The 15,998-nt window shown below is 39.2% G+C and overlaps 1 protein-coding gene across 7 annotated transcripts in view; it reads right to left on the bottom strand.

Annotated features, from left to right (window-relative positions):
* CDK14 (cyclin dependent kinase 14) overlaps positions 1 to 15,998 on the bottom strand; it is a 307,407-nt gene that overhangs the window by 4,006 nt on the left and 287,403 nt on the right. For 6 of the 7 annotated variants that reach the window (XM_048950388.1, XM_048950391.1, XM_048950389.1 and 3 more), the window contains one exon: positions 62 to 4,190. The exons of the other annotated variant lie outside the window; for it this stretch is intronic. The gene's annotated coding sequence lies outside the window, so the exon portion shown is untranslated. Of the gene's footprint in view, positions 1 to 61; positions 4,191 to 15,998 lie in introns of those variants that run through there. 7 annotated transcript variants of the gene reach the window in all.

The following is a 15,998-nucleotide window of genomic DNA, read 5'->3' as shown; positions in this document are numbered from 1 at the left end:
AACAGAAAAGAAAGGCTTTATTCCATTATTTAGGTCTACACCACATATACAAAGGAGGAGCGAGATTCTGCTACACTTTATTCAATATGATGTTACAAGAAAACAACAGTTATAGCTGACAAACCATTACATCTTTCATAATACAGACAAATTACAAGGTGTAACAAATAATGCAACATTTATTTACTGTACTGCTTACTATGCTGTTCTTCTGAAGAATATATTTATATATATATATTTAATTACATTAACATTGTTTTCATGTACCAGCCCTCCCTTTTTATTTGTTAAAAAAAGAACATCTCTTAGTGCACCATACGAAAACCCGCGTGGAAGCTGGCAAGCTGGGATTTTGTATGCAGCACCATTGAAATGCATTTTGAGGATGGGAATTTTTAGTGCATCCTTCACTTTCAGATTTTTTGCTCACGTGAAAAATGCAAGGCAGTAACATACAGTCACTCCACCTGACTGTTGGTAGGGGAGAGTTTTGTTATGCTCAGTAATGCAACATAATTCTATTTATATGGGGTGTCAGTGTTTTGCTCCCCAGTCTGTACAGCCCAAACGTTTTATATAACAAAGATTACAAAACCCAGTTATATTCACAGATGAGTATTTTGTTTATGAGCATACTGAGCATTGACTACACATTCACTTGTGTGCACTGATATACAGCACATAGGAGTAGATGTCACCCACCAGCCAAAGGGAATTTTTTACCCTACCCTCTTCCACAGGAGTCTGAAGTCCATAATCTCCACACAACAAAGAGAAAATGGAAACCCCGGTGCCTCTGTCTACTGCTGACTGAATTTTCAGCGTTGCATTTACTGGCATTATCCTAAAACATGATCCTGTTTAAAAAATAGTGAGAATTGGAAGGACTCAATGACCTGGAATGTCATACAGCAGTGTACTGTTGAGTGTTGGAGAGTCCTGCCTGGTGCTGTGCCTGCTGGGTGTGGATTGGAGCTGAGCTGATCTCGTCTGGAGTGGGACCAAGACATAAAGTTGCATTCTGTGAATGTGAACTTGTAAGGAATCACTGTATCACAAAGGCCATCTCTATCACCACCTTCCCTTCCCTGTTCACCTGATATTGCACAGAGTCAGAATACGCCCTCCCACTTTTATCTGCCTACTGTTGCCCTGTGGCTGCTCATCCCTCTTGCAGCTGAGCCATATCCTCTCGGTATCATCAGGAAGGATCTGCTGGGGCTCAGGCAAGAAAACAAAAATTACACTGCTGAAGGCTGTCAGCTCCATCCAGGTGAGTCCCACAGTTTCTCAAGGACTGTGTCCCACAGAATACCATCCATTTAAACTAACTTTTGACTGCTGATGGCATGAAACACTGCACTCCCAAGACCTGCAACATGTCTGGAAGACCAGGCTGATTGTTTTCTTGTCCCTTTGAATATTCTGCAGGGAACTGGTTTGGGAAGGATGAGAATAAAAGAGGGTAGTGCTACTGATATTCCCTGACTGCCTCAAGGACATTGACGGGGTTTAAAAAGTGCATTCATCAGCACTGAGCAGGGATGTGGCGGAAACCTGCAAGATGCTGGAAAGGTGGCATGACTGCCAGGGGACCCTAACTGAGGGGGTCTGTCAGGTTGCTGATGCAGGACAGGACAAAAAGGACAAAAAGGGGAAAAAAAGGCTGTACAGTCCATTCTCTGCATAAAGGTACTCCCATTTTCTCAAAATAAAATAAAAATTCAGGTTTCCCAGAAGATTTCGTGATCCAGAAGAATAATGTGCAGCAGGTACCCTTAGTGCAGGGAGAAAGACCTCTGCAGGTGACAGCAAACCTGTGTCACCAAAGGCAGTCGGAAGAACCAGAAAGGAAGCGCTCAAGAGATTCGGGTCATTCCTTAACTGATCAGTGGCCAAGACAGACCCACTGCTGCCGAAAATCAAGTTACTATTGAGGAACCCAGATGTTTGTGTGCTTTGGGCAACTGTGTTTGAAGATTTTTGGACCAACTCTAATTATTTCAGTGGTCAGCTTAAAAGTGGGAATGGAGCAGAGGAGATAATCTCACACGCACATGTGTACACATACACACACACACACACCATAAGCAAACATGACATGATTCACTATGGACAGCAATATGCTAGGCTTGTGGGAACAGTTAGGGAATCAGTCTCTATGTTAAACCTTTAGAGGTTCAGCTGAGCAGAATAACTGTGTGCATCCCAATTTAAGCTGCCCAGTAAATGTATCTATGAAACTACCTTTATATTCCTAATTGAAATCTTACATTTTCAAAAATTGTTCAGATTTTTTTTGCAGCATGATTTTTTTTCTAAAAATAGCTAATTTCAATCATCAAACTGCACAGCGTTTCAGTAGCAAAGATAATTTATAAAAGACTTTTCTCTTACAAAAAAAGAAACACGAAAGCCAAACAAACCACGTCTAAGGCAGTTTCAGTGTGTGATTAAGTCAAAAGTTCAGTAGTCACTTTTTTTCCCCTCTTAAATACAGGAGGAAAACTGTAGTAACTTCTAAATAGGATTGTGACTGAAAGTGGCTTTCAGATGGCTTTTACCAGATCCTGAAAGAGAGATGTCATTGGGGGAAACTGTGTTTTAATGGCTGTGCAAATATTGAGAATATTTCCATGGTTCAACTCTTTGAAAGTGTAGACTCATATGCTAGTTCAGTAAGAGGCCTTTCGTACCTACTTGAGCATTCAAGGATTTGCCTTATTGGGTGTTCTTTTCTTATTAAACACTGCTGGAGTTTAATAAGATGGCAGTAGCACAAATCCTTTTCCCCTCCTTTTAAACACTGAAAGCTAACCCAAGTGTTACTGCACTTCTTAAAAATGTAATTCAAGGCATCCAGCAAGCAAGGGATGTCAAATTTATGTGTAGAATAATATTGCCTAGCAAGCGGTTCTGTCTGAGCAGGAGCATAACTCAACAGCGGATTTCGCATCGGCCCTGCTCTTTCTGAATGCAAAGCATTGTATATGCTCAGGGCAGTTTTATCCACCACTGAACACAATGTGCTCCCCAGCCACAATGTGGCCGGGGCTTCCTCGCCTAAAATCACACAGCTTTGTTTCTTGCAAAGTTTGCATTTGAATGATTCATTCAGAAAAGCGATTTAAAGACACATCATCTGGTAGTGCCTTCCAATCAGATCGGGATACCTACAGAAAACAATTTGAAAAGTGCTTTGGTGTGGAACAGCAAACCATTTGGGATAAGGAAAACTCTCTCTTTTGCTTCGTAAGGAGCAAAATAACACACTTAGAACTTAATGGCTCATTCAACAAAAATTTCTCTGTACCTTAGTATCTTGAATTAAACAGAATCGTTTCAGAATCTCTTTTTTCGTTTCAGGAAAACATTCCAAAAGGTAAACAGCATGAGGAAAGACATGGAGATGTGAGCCAAGACCCACAAAAGAAAGAAATACTCAAAAAGGGAATAAAACCATAAAGAATTTGTTGTATATCTGTCAGCTGAGCGCATCTCATTTTTGCTTTGTCTTTCTCGCAGGCCTATTTCAAAAACTGGCATGCTACATAGCCTAAGCAGAGTAACCAAATTCAGAGTGCTGAAGTAAACATGCGGTTATTGCCATGTTTTTAAAATGGATATAAATGGTCTGAGGATACGAGAAAAGAAAGAACCTAACACCACTTCAGGAACAGTGGCAAGGCGCTGTAATTGTCAGCCCAAGTCGGGCTTGCTCTGGCAGAAATAGTCTTCCCATTGGTTGCAATATGTGCACGACTCTCAAAGAAAGCACAGTCCTTTATGCCACCGCTGGCTTTTTTGTATAGTCATTACTGAAGAAGTGTGAACACCAAATGTGTTGTCTTAATGTATTTAAGACATTGCTGGTGAAAGCATAAAAATCCTTACAAAGATGCAGCGCTGCAGTGGAAAATCAAACAAAATCAAACACAAAAGACTGAAAGAGTACATGCCATGTATCAGTAAGCAAAAGCTTAATCTTCACATAGTTCTCTGAAATCACAAGGTATCCAAAATGCGTGCAAGGTTTTAAATAAATTGCAGGGAAAAACAGGGTCTTGCCAGCTTCAATTTTCTTTTGAATGAAATCCACCATAAAGAAAGGAAACAGGCCATGGTTCCTTCCTCGTGTCGGCCTCCTCATTAGGTTTTTGTTTCCCTCCTCCAAACTGGTAAATTTAATCCTGTAAGGAAACAATATAAATTATAATAAGCTTCATGACTTGCATTTTTAAATGATTTTTCACTTGGTATATAATAGATTAGTCCAAAGCCAGTTCTGAAGACACCAGCTCAGAGTGAAGAACAAACATCCGAAGCACTTTTAGAGCTGGAACCTCAAGAAAACAAGCTTAGAACGCTGATGTTTTCATGGTGCTGGTTGCCTAAGTGAGATATGTTTATCCATATTCATGTCTATCTGTCCCAAGTGCTAATCTTCAGAGGTGCCATCAGCGCTCACATTCTCCATGGAAATTACAGGCAGCTATATATATAGACTGTCAGCTCTCTTGGGGTGGTCACACCCCAAGAATGCAAAGGAAGGTTACTGAATGCTGCTGACATGGCTTCAGGAGTTTACAAGCTCTTTTTGCCCCTTCAGCTTCACAGGCACACTTGTGACCAGGCTGTAGAAAGGTTTCCTCAGCTTCACTTCCCAAGAGTTATTGGAGGTACCTCACAGTTATGTCACTTTTGTAAACACTGCCGAGTTACAGAGCAATGTAGCACACTACGTTCAAACACCTTTAGATGGCTGTTCTTCTATTTATAAAAAAGATAACAAAAACCTCTCCTTTTATATACAGAAAGTAAGCATTGCACCAAGAGCTTTGCTTACATTGCCTTTCCCTCTGCTAATGGTTCCTGGCTAGAAAGGCTCAATGCAGTGACTGGACCTACAAGGATGTACTGCGGTATCCCTGAGATTTACACCAAGCAGGAGGCAGGCCAACAACGTGGGAAGCACTACTTTAAAACAAAACTAACAACTGCAGGACCAGCTCGGTGAGGGCTAAATGAAAGCTAGATAGACTGGAGCCATTGGAGGGATTTTATAATTAGCATACTTAGCTCTTAATAAATGTTCAGGTAGAATTCTATGCCAAGTAATAAGGTGGGACTGCATTTTCTGATAATGTTGAGAAATTCTGTAGTTTTATGAAGTTCAAAATGTTTTTGTTTTACAGGGGTTTTCAAAACCAAGGATTCTAACTACAAACCTGCTACCCTTCTAAAATGTAGTTTCAGGAAGACAATCAGATATGGAGAAATTTTAGCACTTAATTAAAAGAAAACTTAAAATTAAATATTCATTGAGCTTAGAACTGGTTTGAATTAGCATGTCCTAGAACTATTTAAATCAAACTCAATGCAGGTGCCAGTGAATCTAGTCTAGCCCTCATTTCAAAAGCAGGAGAAAAACAAGGCATCAGTTTCAAGCATAAAATTTTAATTGTGGCTTTCATCAAAACAGCCTAATCTCTACACTACATCTGACTTTCACAGTACGCAGCGTTCCTGTCGTGGTTCTCGAGAGCTCTTCTTCTGCCCTTCAAGTGCCAGAACTCCTGAACTGGATTAACAAAAGCCTGTTCTTAATGATGCACGGCAGCATCTCCTGGAGCTTGGTCTGCCACCTCCTGAGTCCTGCTTGGGTTGTTTCCCAAATGCCTCTGGAATGTCTGTTCCACATGAAAGTCCCCAGGGCCGAGGAGTCTGGCTGAAGCCCCAATAAATCTTGTTTCAAGGAATAAATTAGAGTTTAGTTTACTCTTCATAAACTCAAAAAGAAAAGCAATATTTGGAACATGCTGAGATTCACTGCTGCTTACTGGTGAAACAAGGTTGCCAAATCCTACGTCCGCCTTCCTTAAAAAAACCCACAAGAACAGACCAAATAAAATAAAACCAAACCAAACCACAATACTTTTGGGGGATGACCACTTTAGAGCACCCTTAAAAAGGAGGAAACTTGCTATTTGGAAACCTGATTCTGCACAGAGACAGGGCAAGTGCTTGATTGCAGGTTAAGCCCAAACTGCTGGAGTTCCAGAACCTGCCATAATGCTGCTGTAACATTAAGGACAAGTGACTAAATGATAAAAGACAAAGAAGCTTCTGTAAGAGTTACCAAACTCCTCAGATTTGATGAAAATTGCATCTTAATTAGATAATTACATTAATTACAGAGAGCTTTTTCTTTCTATCAGTTCACTTTTCTATCAGTTGACCTCAAGGCACTATCCAAGGGAGGCCAACCTCACATTTCTCCTGGGGATATGCTAAAATTTAAATCATTTTTTGGCTTCAAGTATGGCTCTGCAGGCAAAGCTGATCACACGTTACCAAGCCAAAGGCAGGCCTTGAGCCTCGGAGATGGGGAATTCCCTCATCAGAAGTGTGAACATTCAGAATCAATCCCTGTAATGCTAAAAGCTTCCCTAGAAATAAACAAAGCTGCCACCATTTAATACAGGGAATAACCTTAGCATAGTGCAACTGCTGCCAGCATCAATGCAGAACAAGGCTGAGATCAAACAGGAAACTCAATGGAAAAAAGAAAGGTGACTTAATTCCAAATTTCCCAAGTGGACCTGGCTGGGGAAGACTAGAAGACAGAATGCAAGCAGAACCAGGGCATGGCTGGTGATCCCCATCTCTCTGAAGATGCACTTCCCTGCCCCATTCAGGACTTGTGCACAGCCTTCCTGCTGCTCCCATCAGCACCCCGATGGCCAGGTGGTTCTGATGTTGAACCCTGAGTTTTGTCTGCTGAGGCAGTTCTGCTTTGTATAAAATCCTTACAGGAACAGGCCCAGTGGCTAGGAATACATTTGCTGGGGAATACATAATGCTTTCAATGGAGTCCCCAGCTCACTGAATGCTTATTGATGATTCCAAGTGGAGTCAACAGGTGAAATCCCTTCCCTCTGCCTTGTGGTTAACGCCTCCTCCTGAGAAATGGGGAACAGAGGTTCACCTGTCCTGAGGCAGAGGAAGGAGCTGACACAGCGAGGCCCTCAGGGACGTGCTGTAACCACTGTGCCATGGGGCAGAAGGCCTCCTTCCCTTTTTGTTTGCCTTACAACAAGACTTGCTGTGTCACATCCGTAGACACCGCCCTACACCGGAGGAAGAACAGGGTCTCTATTTGTCCACAGCAGAAAATCCACAGTAAAACAAACATGAAATTGTAGATTGGTGGGAACCAGGCTTTTTATTAAAAAAAGCATTGTTTCTCCAGTGAGGCTGCTGAACTGAAGCATGGGTTGTTCACACAAGCAGGACCCGAGGCAGTTCCTGAAGCAAGACTCGCCACACAGTGCTGCTGTTCAGTCCCCAGATGGCCTAGGATTCCATGTTTGCATTTTTTAAAGATGTATTTTAGAAATACCCTTGCTTAGAATTTAATACATTTTCCCGATCAAGCCAAATCAAAGTTTAGCTTTGTGACTTGGCAGATTGTGTTTATGGCCTCTGGTCACAGCTTTGCTTATAGAAGCATAAATTGTTAAATGGAATATTTACAACTTGTGATTTCCCAAGAGCAAAATAGGGTTCTTTCAGATCTCCTTTCTAAAAAAAAAAAAAAAAAAAAAAAAAGAAAAAAGAAGAAAAAGAAGAAAAAGAAGAAAGAAAGAAAAAAGGGCCCTGAAACAGACCACCTTAAAAATGAACTTATACTCTTTTTTACCACAGGTCCAGGCAGTTTTGATTTTCACGATGTGTTACTGAACCCAATGGAAGATTACAAGCAAGGTAATGATGCACTTGAAAGAAAAAAAAATATATATATCAAGCAACCTAAATCAAATAACTCAGTTGTATATTTGTTATGTAGAGAAATCACCTGCTGCGTACATCCTGCTTGGCACAGATCCTAAGTGGGATAAAATCAGGTTTTCACCCACCTTAAAATGGTAACGGCCAGTGTCAGAATATACGAGCTCTTGATGTAACAAAGGATACCAAAGCTTATAATTTAAACATTAATCATGCACTCAGCACATGAGGCAGAGGAGGATGACTCAATGGCCCTCAGATCCCAAATATTTTCCATTATTTTAATTAATAAAATAATGCCATTTCCTTTAAAAATGCAAATCACCAATTCAGTACATGCTCTTTTTGGCAGCATCAGCATCCTTCTCTAGGTGCTTTTAATTTCTGTATAAATTATAAAATTGGGTGGAGCTGTGCTCCCGCAGTGTCCTTAACATGCAAAGCATACCCAGAGTGCAGGTCTATTTACGTTGCAGCTGATTTAGCATTATTATAAGAGTATTCCTTCTACAACACCAGATTTAAAAGCAAAATGTGAGCTGACAGCTGGAGATGCTGCATTCCTGTGAGCTGAAACATGGGGTATTTAATATCATCAACAATATATTCATTCTCTCCCTCCACCAGACATATACATGCTGCAGATACCATTCATCCCCTCTAAAAGAAGTACGATATTAACAGGTGATTTTTCCCCTACAGCTTTTGTTCCTCTCTTCATTATAGAAGTCATTTTAAAAAGCCAACCAAACATTATCAATATTATTTGCACTCGGGTAATATCTGCATGCAATTCGTTGCTATAAATATTAATTAATTGGATCACCAATACCCATAATGCAATTTTATTGTGACCTACATGCCCTATGAACCAGATATTTTTTTGGATTCCGTTTTCTTAAAACCAACTGTCAGCATCATGTGATGGAGGAGATGAAAAATGAAAATGAGCGTTCCCGCTGTGCAGGTGAGTGACCTGTGGGAGACAGCTCTGCCTGCCAGGATTTTTACACGTACCATCAGACACAGACCAATTGATTAGATCATTTTATACCCGCCACCAACTAGGCTCAAGAGACTAATTAGAGAGAGTACTGCCTGCGCAGGCACCCCATTGACACCTAATTTGCTCAGCCAAAGCCTTTGGGGAGAATGTATTATCTCTGCAGCTGCACTTCATGCATTTCTGATTTGAGGCATAAGCAAGGAGTACTTCTTCACTCTTTTGAGCAAACTGAGTATATAAGCCCTTAAGTGCTAAATACAAGCAGACAAATTAAATCCAGCCAGCCTCCCATAAATTCTTTTTCCTCTTCAGATCTATATATACATATGTACATACACACACATTTTATATCAGTCTGCAGTATATGTACACAAGCGTGCAAATAACACATACATATGAGCATGTGTGGAAAGCGAAGGTGCAAAGAAAATATTTCTATGAATACATGCTTTAGAATATGGAATTACTGTCTTTCTGTGGGAACTTTTATTTCTGTGAGATATAACAGCAAAGCAATTGTTCTGATACATGAAAAATAAATGATCCGCAGAACTGTTAGCTCAGGCTCTGAATTACCCCATGGACAAAGCTCAGCAGACTGCTGCCTGTAAAGTTTCTCTGCATATCTTCAGAGGTCTTCAGTGCGCGGCCCAGCTTTGTTGAAAGCTTTTCCTGGATGGACTGCACCTTGTTTGTGGTTCCTAAGGAACACTGTTCACTAAGGCTAAATATAAGATTGCTACAATTGCTTTCTGCTGGGCTTTGGTTTTGTCTAGTTACCCAAGCCCAAAATACACTGGAGAGGTAAGACTTAAGGCTGTCATTAAAAATTTATTTAAAAGGAAAAAAAAAAAGACACTAGAAAAACTATGGTGCTTTTTTTTTTTTTTTTTTTTTTTTTTTTTAACAGCTTGAGAAGTGTGGAGGAAAATATTCTTTGCTGCAGGTTGGTATGTGATTCCTCAGCTCAAACACCTTGTAACACACAGAGAAAATGGTGAATTTATATTGCTTCTAAAATAGCACAGAAATGAACATCTCTTCTCTGAGATGTGGTTATAGAGGAATATTTAGGAGTTTAATGAAGATGAATTAATAAGTCAATTTAATTTCAGTTCATGAGGAAGCATGTGTTCATATGGTCAGTTAACTCAAGATTTTGTAGAAAGAGAAGTATTAAAGAAGCCGTAGCTTAACACGGGTGAGATACCAGAGTGGCAAAAACATCAGTCGTAACCTTCTTTGCAACACGAATGTGATTTGCAATTCTTTTTCTTATGTTGGCACAGTATAAAGAGAGGACATTCTCACCTTTCACTATTTATATGCACCTTTTAAAATTTGCTTTACATTTATTCAGTAACATTAAATCTCACTGAACTTCAGCTGACACCTCTCTGTTATCACGGTAAATGCTGGCTGTTCATAGAACACAATACTTCATGGGATACTTACACATCATAAAAATAACTACTAACAGTCAACAAAAGTAAATCACACTTGACAAATAACTAACAAAGCATTTACTGATGCTTTTGTCTGTTCCCTTTCCTAGCTCTTTTCTACTATGTCTGGTTTTATTCTTACATGTGCTGGATCTACCAGACTGTATGCTCTGCCGTGGATACTGCTGTATATTCTTTCATACACTGCTCATGTATGAATCAGAATATAGGTTCTATATAAACACTTCACTGTCTTCAGAATTTGTTTTCCCACAATTTCTTTTTCCCAGATGGGCTTTGTGCCGAACTCCAGACAAAGTAATTTGCATGAGAAGGTGACCACAGGATCACTGCCTGCTGCCAGAGTGGATGAAGGGATGACCCTGAAAGAGTTGAGTGCTGGATGAGGACTGTGCACCAGTCGGAAAATAAAACATTGGAATAGAAACAGATTTATGAACAAACCAATTTTAGGAGTATACATACACTGAGGTAAACAACATGGCATAACCTTAGTAAAGGTGAACAGCTCAGTGGATATGGAGCTGAGAAGCAGGAAACCATGATCTGACTTTGCTACTGAATATCCCCATAGGCAGTTCACCTTATCCCCCTGCAACTTCTGTTTCATAACAGAGATTTTGTTTTCCATTCTAGCCTTTGGGTTTAGAATGTCTGCCCAAATGAGTGCCCAATTTTAGTTAAAGCCACCAACAGTTCAAATTACATAAATACAGTTAAGTTCAACAAAAGAATATAGTATTAAAACAGCTGCGAACTTTGGTGCTTGTTGAAATCCTTACTTGGACTGTCAGTTTTCCATATTTTGCCTTTGCATATAATAGTAGTCCAAAATGGGAATCCTGCATCACCTAGAACTTTGTGCTCCAACAGGCAAATGTGGGAGGTTGATTCTGTAGTGAAGACTAACCCTTAAACTACACATTGGTTGCTAAGTAGCATTTATGCATATCAATAATTGCAAACCAACCAAGCATAATGTTTTGCACGCAGCTCTCTTCAAAATATTATAATTAATTCCTTCATAGTGTGCCTTGCTAGGAAAAAAAGGAATACGAGTCCTGACCACTGCCGTAATATTTTATCAACAGTATTCACTTCCAATGACATTTAATAACATGTTTGGTTTCACAGTTGATTTGTAGGTATACCTTAAAGTTTTGAGTGGTTGTGGTAACATCCAAATTAGTTTTCTCCAAGTCTTTCAGCAAAAAATTCCTTACTGCCCTAGCTGTCCACAGCTGAAGTTTTTTCTTTGAGTGGAGAACAAAGTCCACAAAGCCTTTTACAATTACCATTTGAATAAGGCTTCACATGAAAAATGGCCAGGAATGAATCTACTACATATCTTCTAGTTTTTGAGAATAAAGCACAGCCCTCTGTGAGTGAGCTTGGGAAAACTAATACTTCAGACAACGTTACAAAAATGGCAGTGTTATTGAGCTCGATTTAGTTTGCAAGCACAGCCACAGAAACTTTATTAAAAAAAAAAAAGAAATCAGAAAAGCAAACAAACAAGAAAAGCATGCATCATGACCAGAAAAATATTAGTGTTGTTTGTTTGCAAGAATATACTTTTCACTTGTGATTATATGAGTAGAAAAACTGAAAGATGTAATATAAAATCCTCCGGGTTCCAATATACAGGAAACCCAAACAAGCCCCTGCCCATCTCCTCCTTTCCCTCTATTTTTTGATTGATGTGGCGTACCTAAAACACTATGTTTCTAACCCTAATACCTGCAAAAACATCTGGCCAAAGTGACTGAATGTGAACTGGACCTACAATGAAAGGACCAAAACTTTTTTTTTTTGCCTATGTTTGACACAGTGGGATCCTTATCTCAGCTATAGAACCAGTTCTTTACTCTGAAACAGAGTAAATACCTGCTATTGACAGAGTCAATAAATGCTATGCCTGAATCAAATTTGTACACAGTTTAATTAAAATATCTAAAAGAAAGCAAAAATAGTCTGTTAGTTATGGTGATAGATTTCTTCTTGCTGAAGAAGCAAAGAGGCTGGAGGCTCGTACCCTTCCACAATGTCTCATCTTTGTGGCAAAGTCAAGAAATCCCCATTGCCTGTAAAGCTCACTTACTATTAATTCCTGCCTTGCAATTTGTATTCCTGTTACTTCTTCTAATAAAATGGCCCGGTGGCTCCCCCTGTACAATGGATAAATAGAAGTATCAGAAGTGGCATTATGTTAAACCCAGGTCTTCTCAGTGATTCAGTTTGATGTAAACTTATAAATAGTTGCCCCAGCACAACTAGAGGGACTGAAAACTGGTAAGAGAGCATGAAGGAGCTGCCCAGATAGAGCTAAGGAGAACTTTTTTCATGCTGTTCTTGCCTGTAAAGATAAAAATCTTGGAATTACATCCTTATTTTTCATTAGCAGCACTTCCCTAGTGCATTGCTCACAGCAAAGCTTCACTTTCTGAATGCTGAAGCCACCTCAAACCCACAAATGACTAATTATTTTCAGGTATCCAGAAACACAGAAAAATCTGCCTTAGCTGGCTATTTAGGGAAGCAGACAGAAGTCACATAATGACCTACTAATTAAAAAGAAAGCAAACTATATTCAGAAGGTCTGGGAATACCCCTAAGATTGCCTAATAAGGATAATCTCCTATGCATGTTTCAAGGGAACAGCAAACAAGACATGGCTGAGAGCCCAAGCATCTAACTACAAGTTTCTTGCATTTTTGGGGGTTAGTTTCCATTTCTTTTCAGTACAAATATATTGGTCCACCAACACGTCAGGGAGATGTTAAACAGACTGTGAAGCTTGAAGTTATATTGAATCAGAGCTCAGAGACCTGAGAAGGGATAGAAATGTTTCAGATTCTTTATATGATTTTAGCTTTGGATGAAGAAACCTAGTGTTCAGGGAGAGCAGATCAGCTAGACCCCAACTCAAATCCATACCATGCATGAAGCTTCCTGACTCCCAATCTCAGGTCTGCCAGTCTGCTATTTGTCAACTTGAACTTAAACACTTTTCTGCTATCAGCTGACCAGTTCATAAGTCAGATGTGATGACATGCCTGACTGTCTCACTCCTCTTCCCCCATCCAAATAATACATTCAGAGAAGTTATTCAGAAATTTATTCATGGTTCTCCCTGTCATGTTTTTTATCCCCATGGTTGCCATAGAGCTATTAGGCTGTATCCTGCTGGAGCAGTCTGCTGGAGAAAATGACGTACAATAGATTAAATGCCTGCCAGATGACTCATTAGCATTCACCTCCTACTGAAAATTAGGCACTACCTCATGCAAAGATTGATGTATCCATATGTTCTTTAAAATAGGGCATTTTGTATACATATAATTGCTAATATTACATATTTCTTTTTGAAAGATAAGTGCTCTTGGAACAAATGTAATGCTTCTCATGCAAACCAGCGCAAAGCAGCAGAGGCACAGTCTTGAAATTGGTGTGGATCATTTTTTTAATCAACTTAAGAGAACCAAAGATATCTTTGAACTTATAGATACCTCTGCAATGGATCCACAACACTATAAATTAGTTCAGTTCCCAAATAACTAACATTGAGAAAACACCGTGAATGATTATCGTTACCAAAATCGTTGTAGAAGCTTGAAAGTATCTACAGGCAGGTTGGGATTAAGTTATGTTTGTCAGTTGTTCTTTGGAGAAGAGAGTTTGAACGTTCAGGAAAAGGAAAAAGAAGATAGAGGGAAGGCTAAATTAAGAAAAAAAAAATCACCTATATTTTTTGGTAGTGTTTTTCCTAGAGTTTCTTTTCAGAAAGAGTACTTTTTAAACCAGCAAGCAATTTTTAATTAATCCAGAATGTGGAGTTAACAGCTTTTGTTTTAACTGGACCAAATAGACATAATTACAGTCATATTCTGGATAGCTTAGATCCTTCTAGCTGAAAGCTGCTATTTGTAAGAGCCATCTGGTTATACAGTCTATTTGCTGCTGTAGCTTTTCAGAGACCAAACATCATGCCAAAATGGTCATGTCAATTAAAATGAAACTTTTAGGACAGTACTGCAACTCTTAAGCACACATACAATTAAACAGAATGTAGACCTCACATGCTGAAACACAAGGATCTTTCCCACAATTACAGCATATTAAATGAATGGCAAGATTAAGTAATAGATATATTTAAATTTTGGAATATGTTTCCAAATATCATTATGTCCAAAGCTCTTAATCTATGTGCCCACCCACTCCACAAATGTCATACAGAATGATTGACAGAGAGATCAGGAAGTCTTTAGAGCTGACCTTTCCAAGCTTGAATTGTTTCCCAAACTAACAGTCATTAAGACTAGAATGGGGCAGGACAAAAGCACTGGCATCTATATGGAATATTAGCTGCCTCCATGCTCATTCCACATTGGTTCTGCTGGTACTTCCTATAGCCCTTTCATCTGTACAAACCCCTCTTGGAATCATTGCTAAAAATTTATGACATTAGAAACAGTTACTGGCAGCTTCAGGCCAGCTGAATTTTTCCCTGTCAGTTTCATTTTTACATACGAAACCATATGGAGCATCAAACAGATATATTTCCACAGCGTGGTCTGGTCTCTGTGGCATTAAATTGAAAAAACATTCCAGAATTGGCATCTCAATAGAGCATCAACACAGCAGTGAGGATCTCCTGTCTAGTGCATGGAGAGATCACAAAGCAGCTCAGTGATTTTGTTTCTCATAGTTCCCACTCTGGCTGTGGGTAAGAGCTTTTTCCATTTGTATGACTAAGATGCTCAATTATAACATGTGATTTGTGAAACCCAAATTGTGGTTACTTCACATAGACACAATTTTTAGAAAATGTGGAACAACTACATCCTTTGAAAATCAGGCCTCCTTCAGATATCACAGAGGCTTTCCCCACAATCCTGATTGTTTTTGAAATATTTGTTTTTACACACACGAGGTTTCATATATGTGGCAAAAACAGCAGATGCCAAATCAGGTGTAACATTCCATGCATTTTATGGCATGCAAGGACAAGGATCATGGTCAGATAGAGGACTAAGAGCTTTTCTTGCAGTACCATAAGCATCAGTTTTCTTGGAACTGCAAGAAATAATCTTTTGTTTTGAAGCTCCATTATAAATGGGGAGTTTTGCATAGCTCATTTAAATAGTTTAAATGGCATAAGGTTAAGAACAGGAAAGCCTTTCACTGAAGGTGGTTAGACCTTTTCAAAGATTTCATATTATTTGAAGCTTACTTTCACTGCATTATTCTGCCTTGGCTGCTTCCCAAGTGGGTATAAGTTAATTAAATAGGATTTTGACCCTCTAAACTCTCTACAAACTGCATCTTTACCTAACTATTTAAATAAATCAGATAAAAAAAACAGTAATGTAGCAGAATATGTATTTTTACAGCTGTGGAAAAAACAAGCATGTCTATTAAGCTTATTTGTAAGTACTTCATAGTCAAAGCAGCAGCCAAGAATCATAGATGATTTTAATTAAAATAATTCTGGGTGGGCACATAAATTCATTTACCACAGATTTTCTCAAACTGGAACTTCTCTAGCATTACTGAATAGCATGACACTCCCGTAAGTCCTCATTTGTTCATGGCAACTGAAGTTCAAGCTGCCTGACTAGCTTGTATTCATTTATGAATCAGGTAAATATAACTGGGCTCTATGAAAAATACCAAAGCCATGTGGCTGAAAATTGGTATAGGATAGGAGAGAAGTAAAGGGGAAAACAAAAGGG

The sequence above is a fragment of the Lagopus muta genome, chromosome 7 (genome assembly GCF_023343835.1).
Source record: "Lagopus muta isolate bLagMut1 chromosome 7, bLagMut1 primary, whole genome shotgun sequence".
Classification (NCBI taxonomy): domain Eukaryota; kingdom Metazoa; phylum Chordata; class Aves; order Galliformes; family Phasianidae; genus Lagopus; species Lagopus muta.
The sequence above is the reverse complement of the archived record's forward strand: the minus strand, read 5'-3'. Positions and strand labels throughout refer to the sequence as shown.